Source organism: Paroedura picta, chromosome 3 (genome assembly GCF_049243985.1).
Source record: "Paroedura picta isolate Pp20150507F chromosome 3, Ppicta_v3.0, whole genome shotgun sequence".
NCBI classification, from domain to species: domain Eukaryota; kingdom Metazoa; phylum Chordata; class Lepidosauria; order Squamata; family Gekkonidae; genus Paroedura; species Paroedura picta.
Genome location: NC_135371.1, coordinates 123,453,240 through 123,467,437, shown reverse-complemented (window position 1 = coordinate 123,467,437; position 14,198 = coordinate 123,453,240).

Genomic DNA, 14,198 nt, shown 5'->3' with positions numbered 1-14,198 from the left:
CATGATCTGGGTACAGAATTGCCCATTGGGAAGGTTAGGATTCTCAACTTCCCTTCCAAATGATGAGGTCTTACCTCTATGTCTCTTGCTGCCCAGTGCCTGACCGTCATGGGAATCAGGGGAAGAATTTACTGTCAGGGTTGCCCCCGGAGCTATAAGTGCTTTCCAACTACCAGCCTTCCCCCTCTTCCTGGAGTTCCTCTTTACAATCATGTGACTGAGATGGCAGAAATCTATATGATACAGAAAACCACTACAAACATCCAAAGTTATGAGGAATTAAGTGAACTTACTTAATAGATTGTACAACCAAGCCAGCATTCTGATAACTGTTACAGAAATTGTCAGTCTGAAGGTCATTTTCTCCAGTAGTCTAGACTTTCTGTCTTTCTTTCCTTGCACCCAGCTTAGCCAGATCTTGCAAAGCAGTAGTGTGAGAGCTGCAGCAAGATAAAACAATTTCCACCTCTTTATTTCTCTCCCTCTTTTCCCACACATTTTTCATTCTTTTCTGTTTCCCTTCACCTAATTTTTTCTGTGTTCCTGCCTCCTTAATTTCACTTCTTGATCTCAAGACCTTCTTATCCCTATCCTATTTGGTAAATGAATGTATTGTGACAAGCTCCTTGAATTATTCTTATATTGTAAGTTATTTTTTCTAGAATCATAAGTTAATTGTTCCACCATTTATCTATTACCAAATTTTCAGCATCTTTCCAATTTTTAGCAATAACCATTCTGGAAGCTACAGTAATAAAAACATTAACCAAAGTTTTTTGTTTACAGTACACATTATGATTAAAAAAGAAATTTAGGAAAGCTAATGAAGCTGATGGTTCTAACTTATCTTTTATAATTTCTTCTATTTCTTTAAAGATTTCCCCCAGAATTTTTTAACAACTGGACATTCCTATCACATATGAATATAGGTTCCCAACTGACCACAACCTCTCCAACAGTTTTTGTTTTGAAAACCATTTAGATAAGATAATCCAATTTGTGTATAGTACAATTTCTGAATTACTTTTAAACCATGTTCTTGAACATATCTGGATATTGACTTAAATGTAACTTGCTTAAATATTTTATACCATTCCTTTTCTTTTCCATTTATATGAAGTTCTGATTCCCATATTTACTTTATGGATCATAAATTTGGCAGCCCCTTATCTAATAATATTTTGTATAATCTTGATATTAATTTCCCTTCTATGGTTTCTGTATTTTCAACTAATTGTTCAAATTCTGTTAAAGGTCTATTCACTTGTTTTTGAATTTCTTTCTTCTTCTTTTTTTAGAAAAAGAATGTAATTGAAACCATTTATACTCAGGAGGGGGAAAACTTAGTATATCTGATAAAGCCCCTTCTCCATCCACTTTTTATGATTTTAGAATATTTTACAATATATTTGTTTACCAGGATATCCTATAAAATCCATATAATACTTTTAAAGTGATTGAAAGCTAGGATGATTAAAAAAAATAGGTGTACGGTGAGAGAAAGGTATAAGGGTACAATTTTTCCCTACATTTTTTTCCAAATCAGTATTGGGCTATGTAGAGTGGGCATTGAACTCAAAGTAATATTTCTCTCCATATTTTTAGAAAATAAAACCTGATGACTTTCTAATTCTGCTAAATTATGACTATTAATATTTAGTCTATTTAATTCTTTAGAAAGGGATAGAAAGGAAATTATATGCCTTAATTAGTATCTTAGATATGCCAGGGTAAAACATAAAATAGAAAGTTTTGGAATAATAACCATTTCACCAACATATTTCTAGTAAAAATTCGATTATTATGTTTACTCCAATTCTTTGTTTCTGCATATATTTGTGCCCATGCTGGTTTATAATTATATTGATATGTCTAATTAATATTCTTCCCAATTGTTATACCAAGCTATTTAATTTTTCCCCCACTAAAGGTATTTTTAAACTATGGGAAGGCTCTAATTGAATCTTGGGGTTAATATTATTGCAAATTAAATTTGATTTGGAGAAATTAACTTTTAAATCTGAGATTTGACCAAATTTCTCAAATTCTTCTTTTAATTGTTTGGTAGCTAATTTAAGATCTTTTATTGCTAGTAACATGTCATTCACATACATTGGCAATCGCTTTTCCTCCCATGCACGTTTAATACCTTTAATCTCCTGATTAGATCTTAATATATTTGCTAAAGACTTTAAGGCTAAAATAAAAAGTAATGGAGAAAGTGGGCAGCCCTGTTTATTCCCACAATTAATTTTGACTTTACCTTCCACTATGTTATTAATAGATATTTGTTTATCCTGTGGAATAAATTGCCTGAATTGCATTTTTAAATCTATATCCAAAGCCATAACTTTAAATAACTTTATTCAGATAATTCCAATCCACAGTATCAAATGCTTTATAAATGTCTAAGGATATCAAGGCAAGCTTGGTTTTCTTCTTTTTTGAAAAGTATAATGTTTGAATTGGAATGGTCAGCTCTTGGGTTTTAGAATAGAGAACAGAAGCCCTTTTAAGTGCTTGCTTAGAACATGAGTGGTGAGATGGGTTTGTTTTTGTTGTTTGCTGTTAAGTCACAGCTGACTTATGGTGACCCTGTGCAAATTTTAAGTCATTCACAGGTTGCTTGCCATTACCTGCATCCACATCGGCCCTGCTTAGCTGCTGAGATCTGAGATCAGGCTATCTTGTAGTTATCCTCGTCAGGACTAGGCTGAGAATAATGTGACTGGTCCAGGATCACCCAGCAAGTTTCCATGCATGAGTGGGGATTCAAACCTGGATTTCCCAGTTCCAAGTCTGACATGTTAACTATCTTATCACGCTGCCTCTTGTGAGAGAATAGCATGTTGGAATCGAATTTTTTTTTTACTGGCATCATTATATACAGCCAGCTTGGTGTAGCGATTAGGAGTGCCAACTTCTAATCTGGCAAGCCGGGTTTGATGCCGCGCTTCTCCACATGCAACCAGCTGGGTGATCGTGAGCTGCCTCACCTACCTCACAGGGTGTCTGTTGTAGGGAGAGGAAAGGGAAGGTGAGTGTAAGCCACCTTGAGACTCCTTTGGGTAGAGAAAAGTGGCATATAAGAACCAACTCTTCTTCTTCTGTATATATGAAATTAAATAAAAGCATTTTTTCACTGCCTGTGTTTCTTTTCTGGCCACTGAAACAAAGTTTGGGGCCAGTGGCAACTTTAAGAACAAACTTTGTTTTGTTGCTTCAGACAACATGGCTATCCCCTTTAATAGATTTTCTGGCCTTTATTATTGTTCATTTTAGTTCATGATCATGATTGAAAATAATTTTGTAGTATAGAGGAGGGGCACTGACCTGAGTGTAGGCTGCATGAAGCTGTTTACCTACTCCCAGCTTGAATAAATCCCTCCCATCTACACAGAGTTTGATTTCCATTTTGATTTGGGGCGCTTTAAATTTTCCCTCTGCAACATGCATTAGTGAACTGGAGTGGCTCTACCTTTCTCCCACAAGATCCAGGAGTGGATATAAGCCTCGATATTTGAAAAAATCACCATCAGTAAGTAAGCAGATTTTTGCTTTTTCCAATTAACTTCCTTCACTGTGCCTCCTAGCAAAGCTGTCTTCCCTGGTTGGGCAGGGCTTCAGTTCAAAGATTTCCTGGTCCTGGATTGCAAGACATTCCTCACAAGATTTATTTTTGCCCTCATTTTGGAATCTGTTTTAAAGTGACTGCATTCCAGAATCCCATACTTCTCTCAGCAAACACATTTTCTGTACAATAATGGAGATTAGTGTCCTCTTTCTGTGCTGGAAGAGTTAATAAACTACAATAGCAACAGCAAAGGCAAAAGCAGGCCTTTTTTTTGGGGGGGGGGGGGTTATAACAGTCAAGTGCATGGTCAAATAGTCCTGTAATTCAAGTTAATACATCAAAGCACATGTGACCAAGACTTTTGGCCTGATTTGACAATACAGGTGGGAAGAGATTGTGCCTAATCCTACTCAGATGCCTTCAGATATCCATTCAATGTAACATGCAAACAGGGTGAAACCAGAGCAAATAGGTTTCATGTATGTGATTGATTCCCAAATTTGATTGGGAAATCACTTGCATATGGAGCTTGAGCTCCATCCTTGGCCTCATCCTTGAATGACACTGATGCATATTTACCTGGTGCCCTAGCATAGATGGCCCAGACTAGCCAGCTCTTGTCAGAGCTCGCAAGCCAAGCAGGATTGACACTGGCTAGTATTTGGAAGGGAGACCACCAAGTAAGTCTAGGGTTCATATGTGGAGACAGGCAATGGCAAATCACTTCTGTTCGTGACTTCCCTTGAAAATCCTATGGGGTTGACATACGTTGGCTGTGACTTTCCACCACCATCACCATGGTCTTCTAGTGGCACCAGAGGCATGCTGGGTGGGTGGGGATGCAAGAGACACTCTCCCTCCCTTCCCCATCTTACCTGAGGTCATAAAGCCATGTCTGAGCTCCTCTACTTCCGATTGCTGAGTTCTAATAAAATTGAATGTTCTCCATTAAAAAGAAATCCCTTAGCACAGAAAACTGAATGTCAGATAAAATAATTGTAACCTTGGCTTCTTACTAACATAACCATTTTTATTTGTGGTAGGGTTTTTGTTTTTTTAAGGGAGAAGCATTCCATAAGCGATCCCTCCACCTAAAGCCCTGACCATGTTGGTTTACCACCTGGGTGAGGATGAGGTCTGTGAGATACCATATAACCTGAACTGTTGACTTCTGCTTCATTGCATCAGTGTTCAGATAGGGATTTGTTTTATTAAAACAGGATGGAATGCCAGCAGTAAGAGAGGTGGCTCAATAATAAAGGCCAACTGCAAATTGTTCCAATCTGCTTGCTTTAAATAAGCAAGCACAACTTGGCAAGGACATGTAATTGGAAACAATTGTGAGACGGTTTGCTTTGGAAAGCTGTGCCATCCTCAATTAAATAACACATTTCTTGATACATGCCGCATATAAGCAATGGAAACAATAGACGGCTCAAAAGCATACGTGAATAGCTGGCTTGCTGCAATGCATGTAATTGTGTGGTCATATTTCTGTTGCTGTGGGCTCTTGTGTTAATCCCTGAGAATGAGAAAAACAAAGCAAGTCATTGGGTGATCTGACTGGTGTGGGAGATGGAACACAAGAGTTATAATTTCAGAGTGACCTTTCTGGTTTCAAAAGGGTAGTGTAGCATGTTCTAGGGCAGGCTTTCTCAACCAGGGTTTTGTTAAACCCTAGGGTTTCTTGATAGAGCTGGAAGGGTTTCCCGAGTGGTTGAGGATTAATTAATTTTATATCTATATTTAAAAATTGTTAAACATTTATCAGGTGATATGACCATATATGGTCATGTCAACCCACCCACCCCTTCCCAAAATGGCCAGTGATGGACCTTAAGGGGATGGGAAGGGGAGGGGTCCTGGGTGGGCATGTACACAGTTGTGCTTTCCAATCATATTCTGCATGACTATGCCACTTCTGGGGTTTCCTGAAGCCTGAAGAATGTTTTATGGAGTTCTGAGAAAGTTGAGAAAGGGTTCACATGCGTATAGTGATCGATCTCACTGTCATAATGGATGGTTCATGTGAACCTAGAAAACATCCTATACTGCAGATTGCCAAGGAAGACCAGCAAATTGTCTTTCAAGGAAGCTTGCCCTCTGTTACTTATCTTCTTATTGAGGAACCCTAGGGATGGGCATGAACCTGCTCACAAACTAAAGACCATGATGAATTTTGGCCAATTCACGGTTCACAAACTGAAGTTTGCAGCAGGTCAACTGGCATGAACTTTTCAACAGTTCATGAAGGTTCATGGACACATTACCAGACATTTCCAGATTTGCAGACATTTCTAGTGATATCTCCACTCAATCAAGTTTTACCAAACTTCAAAGCAATGGGGGTGGTGTGGGTGGAATTCTCCAGCATTTCATGTGTGTAGCTTATGGGGGGTTCATTATATACACTTTTGTACTTGAGACTGACACTTCCCCACTTTGCTGAGGCATTTTCTTTGGGAGTCCATAACTTGGACCCCCAAGTCTGCACATGACTTGGAAGGCATGTAGGAGAGCATCAGGGGAAGGTCATCTGTGAGTTTGATGTCTCTTCCTGAACCTTGTGAACCTGTGCCTGTCATTTCTGGGGGAACCTGTTAGAGGGGGCTGTAATTTGGACCCTGGAAAACCAATTCTCACCAAATTTGGAGGGCAGATAGAGTAGTGGCAGCTGGAGATCCCCTGTGTGTTGAGTGTCTCTACCACTTTGGAAGGAGGGGAATTCTACCACATCATGACCCTCATGTACAGAACCAGTTTGTTGGCAGTAAGAAGTTTGTGATGGTCCATGTTGGAGGGGGGTGTAATTTGGAACCTGTAAATCCAATTCCCACCAAATTTGGAGATCAGATAGTGGGAGCTGGAGATCCCCTTTGAGATGAGTGTCTCTACCACACTGGGAGGAGGGGAATTCTACCACATCATGACCCTCATGTACAGGACCAGTTTGTTGGCAGTAAGAAGTGTGTGATGGTTCGTAGATCATGAACTGAGCATACTATGAACTGCAAATGAAAAATTAACCACATTCTCCTGGTTTGTGCCCATCCCTAACACTGACCGTTTATGCACTGGGAACCTCACTGCCCCAGCTCCCATGCAGGAGCACAAATCGGAGGTGGATGTGGTGCACCGGGCCAAATGCACCCCTGTGTGGGTGCAGGAAGAGGTGGGGCAACCTGCCATAACTAAAACTCTAGCCTGCAGCCCAGCATGAAACCTCCAGTGCATAAACGGTCACTGGTAGGCTTTTAAGTAATTCAGGAGTTCTCTGGATCAGAGTTTCAAAACTTTTGTAGCTTTATAGAGCAGAGTGGAATTTTTTACTCCTTGGACAATTTAATGCCACTTTTCTTCCTATATAGGCAAAGTCTACATAAGTATTTCTAAGATATTCTGATAAGTGATAAAAACATTCTTATGTCTTAAAATTGGAGAGACCTTTTACTTTCCTTCAGTGGTATTTCATACCAAAATTGATATATTGATAGAAGACTAACCAACAAGGGAAGATGGCTCTCTAAATGGAGATCTGGAGACTTTCTTTCTTAAAATTACACTTTCCAAAATTCTTAATCAAGTTGACTTGTGACAGTGCTAATGGGAACTCTAGTTAACTTGGCCTCTGAAGTTAACTGGCAAGAGTTCTGATAGGGTACCATCCTCCATTTAAAGAGCCACCCTAATCCCTCCCCCATTTAAATGTTAAGGTTTACAGGGAGGGAGGGATAATGTGGTAAGCTAAACATTTCTAACTGGGCTCAAATGTAAAGGGGTTTATATCCAACCTGAAAATGCTGAGAGTTTTTCAAGCAAGGGAATTTCAAGGTCTCATGCTCAAAATATATCAGAGTCGTAATTTCATGAATTGACTGCATACTTACTAAATTAAAGCCACACACTTTCCAAAATAATCTCACAGTTCTATTCTGCCACATCTGTCTCCTCTGTATATTTCCACAGCTCGAAGAGAATATTTATTTTTTTCTTTTTATTAATGGATACTGCTGCATCAGGTTTTCCTTTCACACTGCAGAACTGGGAAGAATATCACTTTGCTCTTTTAAAGATGAGTTTCAACCAATAAATAGATTTTTTTTCCCTTCAAAGAGCCAAGAATTAGAATTTCAGCTATAGATTTACTTACAGTGGAAATAAACCGTTGCCTTGAACAAAATAGTCAGCAGATTTGACTCATTTTTTTCTAAACAGATTTCTAAACAAGCAGACATCCAAAAAGCTCATGTACTGATTTGGGACTGCAAAAAATACAGCATTTCATGTCTCACTCTAATGTTTGGTCTGTTTGTCTCCTTTTCCCTGAATCACATTGTAGGTAAACTTGAGACAAAAGTTACCATCATAAAACTGAGAGGAATGACTCAATTTTGAGAGCAATTTTGGAACTTTTGTAGTACAAACTGTTCATAAACTAATCCTTTAACTTATCCTGAATCTAGATGAGTTGACCATGTTAGTCTGCTTTTAGCAGTAGTCCAGTTGTTGTTGTTGTTGTTGTTAGGTGCGAAGTCATGTCAGACCCATCGCGACCCCATGGACAATGATCCTCCAGGCCTTCCTGTCCTCCACCATTCCCCGGAGTCCATCTAAGTTTGCACCGACTGCTTCAGTGACTCCATCCAGCCACCTCATTCTCTGCTGTCCCCTTCTTCTTTTGCCCTTGATCGCTCCCAGAATTAGGCTTTTCTCCAGGGAGTCCTTCCTTCTCATGAGGTGGCCAAAGTATTTGAGTTTCATCTTCAGGATCTGGCCTTCTAAGGAGCAGTCAGGGCTGATCTCCTCTAGGACTGACCGGTTTGTTCGCCTTGCAGTCCAAGGGACTCACAAGAGTCTTCTCCAGCCCTATGTGGGAGATTGCCCATAAAATGTGGCTGTCTAGATCTTTAAAGCCCACAAAAGCAAAGTACCTGAAGGTGCCCACAGACTGAGTCAGATAGGGAGTGTTTTGCTGCAGGATACTCATACCTAAGTTTGATAGATTGAGGTCGGTAGCCATGTTGTTCTGAAGCAGCAAAGCAACGTTTGAGTCCAGTCGCACCTTTAAGAGCAACCCCTAATTTGTGAAATTTCCTGCCCCCCAAAATGCAGTAAGATAAGAAAATATGGGAGAGAACATGTCCTTTTGACGCAAACATAATGACAAATTTCAGCCAAGTAGAATTTTAACAAGATCTGTAGATCAAAGTGTTTTCAAAGGCACATGTGATTATATTTACAGCATGGAAAAGCTGTTCATTAGATACTAAATGGTAAACAGGGTTATTAGGTTCCAGCATATTGTATGGAATAGTTTCTGCTCAAATGCACAAGAAAACCACAGGAGGAGCAGAGGGGAAACTGGATGTTTATTAAGGCATAATGTCCAATAGTTCTAAACTATTATGTACAACCTTTTTCTCTTTTTTTGTTTGCCTATCCATTCTTTGAAAAAATAATAATAAAGGAAACCTCAGTTTTGATAGCTACAAAGCTGTAAGTGAAGCAGACAGATTAGGTTAAAGATGAAAAAGAAAATGGACATGCTTGTGTGTGTGTAAGAGAATCTATTTTAAAGTTAAAATTCCCTCATGTAACTGCTGATGTGCTCAAATGATGGAAATGGTGCGTGATTTCAGTGCTGTTCAGAAATCCTTTTCCAAGTGGTTGGCTGTGATCTTTCTGCAGATGACTGAAACACTTTCATAGCTATGAATCTGGAAACAAACCGTGCAAAAAGAGATTACTGCTTCAGGATTCATCACATGTGATGGATGAAAAATGAGACGACTGTGCATGCTGGAATGAAATAAGCAGGGGGCAACTGGGGAATGGAGACTTGGGAAGCTGGAGTTTTGCTGGAGGGAGAAGATGCCATATCCAGATGCCAGCCCAGGATTCTGGGTAAAGTTACCAAACATGCACAGTGAGAAGGCTCTCGGGTTTAATAGCCCTTAGTCACAGTCTTTTCCTTGCCTTTGACCATATCGCTTTCTATACCTTGATCTCATTGGTTACATTTTTGTTCTTGTGTAAAAGAGCTCTAATATCAATCACACAAATCTCTACTTTGGTATCAGTGTGCTTTAGAACAAACAGTTTACTCTTGATGACAAACTCTGCTTCCAGTCTTAAACAATTGTAAGAGACTGGGCTGCGTTTGTGTGTAATACTTAGGAGCAATGTTATCTGTGTTAACAACAACAAATTACTTCCTTTCTCCCTAGTGTCTACCCCCAGCAGCTTTTTTTGTTCTCCTTCCCTCCATTTTGTCCTCACAACAATCCTGTGTGGTACATTAAGCTGAGAGTCTGGAACTGATGCCCAGTGTCACCCAGTAAGCTCCACAGCACAGTGAGTATTTGAAGGTGGGTCTCCCAGATCCTAATCTGACATTCTAACTCAGGGATTCCCCACCAGGGCTTGCTGGAGGTCTGGGGCTCTATGAGAGCTCCCGCTACAGATCAGACTAAGTTCCCCAGGCTTTCCCCTGCCTTAATGGACTCAGCCACAAGTTATTCCCAGCATTGCTGTGAAAGCAGGGAACAGGCTGCTTCCATTCACCTCGGGGCAGTGTTCTCAGGTGGTTACCACACCTGGGAAAGGGGGTGGAGCCCAGACACCTATTCCTGCCTCAAACTCCTTTCTCCCTCCCCCAGTCCTCCTTGAGCATGACAGGGAGGCATGGCCGGCAGACATCATTTCCAGACTGGTTATGGAGCTCCTCAAATCTTACAAAATATTGCAGGGGCATTTCCACAAAAGGTTGAAAAGGGCTGATCTAACCACTACACTACACTGGCTGTTAATTTGGCAGAGTTGATTACCTGTGTTGATCCTTGGGTTTTGGATGGGGATTTTGTCCACCCTGATAGATAAATGCATAATAAGGAAAAAGTCTGTGAGAAACATATATAGTCTGACCTGATGAAACCTGGGTCATCTAGGTCAAGTTATTGGCATGATCCAGGAAAATGTAAGAAATGCAAAGTCCTACATCTCTTGCAGCCAAGATTTTTCATTTTCTGATTTCCAAGGAGCAACACTGGATCTATCATTTTAGGTTGATAAATGAACTTGTGTAAGAATTAGATTCCTGAGATTTCAACTATTTGAGGCTTTAGTCTTCCCTTTCATCCTCGCTTTTATTAATAATTTATTTATATGTATTCAAAAGCCAAAGATTTTCTTTGTCCATTTATGTATATTTTTAGAATTAATAATTTGATTTATTCTTTCATTTGCTGAAGTCCACTAAAATGATAAGGAACATAAATTATCCATATTAATAGTGTTATAATGGAGTGTTAGAATCAGCATGAGCCGTGATGGTAGATTTGACAACAATGGTTATATAACAAGGGAAAGCGTTACTCCTTGAAATGCCAGATTTACCTGCTCTAGCTTTTAAAGGAGAAAAATTCCAAAGATATTAAACCTCTTATCATCCTCCTGATAGAGCAATATTGGGGAGGGGGGGAACCATGCTATTTGGCAGCAAATGGGTTTATTAACTTCTTAAGGGGACCATGTGTTTGAATGTGATAGGGAAAGGAGCATTCGTCAGAGTGCTCATTGGATCAAAAGATGAATTAATCCTTTGAAGAACCCTAGCATTTTAAACCTGCAACATTAAACAATCTAGCAAGCTACAGACAAAGCCACAGAAATGCTGCTTAATCCCTTTCATCACCCTGAAAGCTGATCTGTTTCTGGTTCCAGACCCAGAAAGTTGATCTGCCATCCCTGTCTTGGAGAAGTAAGTGCACTCTTTGCAGATAGCAGAAACAACTACATCTGGTTGTATTTGGTAGACTGGAGAAGAAGTATTGTATTAAAGGTAAACTAAATCACCAAACCAGCTCCATTGGTCCAAGCATGATTGGTCCCAAATTTCTGGACGTGGGATTGTTTATAAAATATACAAAATTGCAGCTTGCTGCGGTGGTCCATCAGGATACAAAAATAGAACAGCAATCATAATGTGATCATTTTTATTAGAACCAACCAAAGTATCCCAAAATGATTGGCAAGTTTTTGAGTTTCCCAGACCACTTCATAAAGCTAAGGATTCTGTAAAAGCACAATGATCATGAAGAGATGAAGAGAGAGAAAAATCCATGACTATTTCCCCTGAAAAAAAAATTTATATGCAGATTGCAGATATGGAAGATGCAGTTTGAAGTGTCAGAGTGGCTTAGAAGAGAAGGGGTATTTTACTTTTTTCCTCATTTCTTTTCCCCACTGAAAATCACCCCACACAACTGAAGCTTTTACTAATGGGGAAAACTTAGAAGTATACATATATTCTCCCTGGCTGGAGAAAACATTTATTGTGCGGGAATTTTAGATATAACGGGGGGGGGGGGAGGCACAAAGAGAATTTTGTGTTCAAATCTCCTTTCTCTCAAGGAAACCAACAAAGGAACAACAAGTTGTAAACATTTAAAACACAATATAGCAATCAATGCACAGGATGAAAGCCACCCATAAGTCATGAGAAAGCATTAACTACCTCTCTCTTCCCTACTAACATTCTCCTTTAAATCACAGCAGCTGTGGCGAAATTTTATTACTATTTTTGATCCTGAGGGAAAATAACCATGGGACTGCCTGTAATTTGTTGTTCTGCCCCTAAATAGGTTAGATCATGTGCCCAAAAGGCCAATGGAAGAAAGAAGTTATGACTGTATTCTTCTGAACATGTAGAAGCCAACAGTCGTTCAGTTCTCTCCACAGTAATAATTGCAATATATGAATATTTCCAAAGTTAAGAGCAAATGTAAAGAAAAACACGGCGACTCATAGAATCATAACATTGGAAGGAGCAGTACAGGCTATCTAGTCCAACCCCCTGATCAATGCAGGATCAGCCTAAGCATCCAGGATAAGTATCTGTCCAACAGCTGCTTATAGACCGCCAGTGAGGAGGTATTAGTTAGATATCTAACTGGTACCATTCTCAACATAGTTTAAACCCATTACTGCAGGTCCTATGCTCTGCTGCCAACAGGAACCTTTCCCTGCCCTCCTCTGACAACCTTTCAAATACTTAAAGAGAGCGATCATGTCCCAGCCTCTTCTCCAGGCTGAACATTCCCAAGGCCTCAGCCTTTCTGTATAGGGCTTGGTCCCCAGACCCCAGATCATCGTCATCACTCTCTTCTGAACCCTCTAAGTTTTGTCCACATCCTTTTTGTCTTATATTAACAAACCTGAAGAAAGCCTACATGGTTCAAAGGTTCAAGTAATGGATCTCGGAGACACAGGCTCAAATCCCCACATCATGATAGAAGTTTTCTGACCCTGGGCCAATGAATTATGTCAAGACTAATTGATCTCACAGCATTGCTGATGTGCAAATAAAATTAAGGAAGAGAGAATAAAGTTGCAAACCAATTTTGATGCCCATCAGGGAATAAAAGTAGGGTATAAAATACTGTAATTAATTAAATAATTTTAGATGGTATCCTGGTAAGAGTCTATAAATGCTACATGTCAGCTTGATGTAGTGGTTATGAGAGGTGGCCTCTAATCTGGAGAGCTGAGTTTGATTCCCAACTCCTCCACATGCAGCGAGCTGGGTGACCTTGGGCCAATCACAGTCCTGTTAGAGCTGTTCTCACAGAGCAGTTTTGTCAGAACACTCTCAGCTCCACCTACCTCACAAGGTGTCTGTTGTTGGGAGAGGAAGGGAAAGTGATTGTAAGTGACTTTGAGACTCTTTTAGGCAGTGAAAAATGAGGTAGGAAGAAGAAAAAGAGTTGGTTCTTATATGCCGCTTTTCTCTACACAAAGAAGGTTCAAAGTGGCTTACAGTTGCCTTCCCTTTCCTCTCACCCCAACAGACACCCTGTGGGGTAGGTGAAGCAGAGAGAGCCCTGATATTACTGCTCAGTCAGAACAGTTTTATCAGTGCTGTGAGGAGCCCAAGGTCACCCAGCTGGCTGCATGTGGGGGAGTGCAGAATTGAACCCGGCTCCTCTTGTGGCGCAGAGTGGTAAGGCAGCCGTCTGAAAGCTTTGCCCATGAGGCTGGGAGTTCAATCCCAGCAGCCGGCTCAAGGTTGACTCAGCCTTCCATCCTTCCGAGGTCGGTAAAATGAGTACCCAGCTTGCTGGGGGGTAAACGGTAATGACTGGGGAAGGCACTGGCAAACCACCCTGTATTGAGTCTGCCGTGAAAACGCTAGAGGGCGTCACCCCAAGGGTCAGACATGACCCGGTGCTTGCACAGGGGATACCTTTACCTTTACCTTTACTCCAGATTAGAAGTCTGCACTCCTAACCACTACACCAAACCAATTCTTCTTCTTCACATGATACCGCACAGAGGTACAAACCTCTCGCTGCCTCCTGCTTTGTCTATGCCCTAAGACCGATTACGCAAGGGGAAAAAGGCCAGGCTGACACCTGCATGACAGTGGGGAAAATCCCTGCTTATGCATGATGTTGCTGCTGGCCTGGCCCCAGCCCACTGTGGGGCCACCTAAGCCCCTTGTTAAGGGAACACTGAGGGCCATTCCGCACGACTTTAATGTAGCAGAAAGCTTGCAAATTGTAAACGCTACTAATTTGCAGTTCCGCAAAATGTCGCACACAATCTGCCACACTCCTGAAACAGT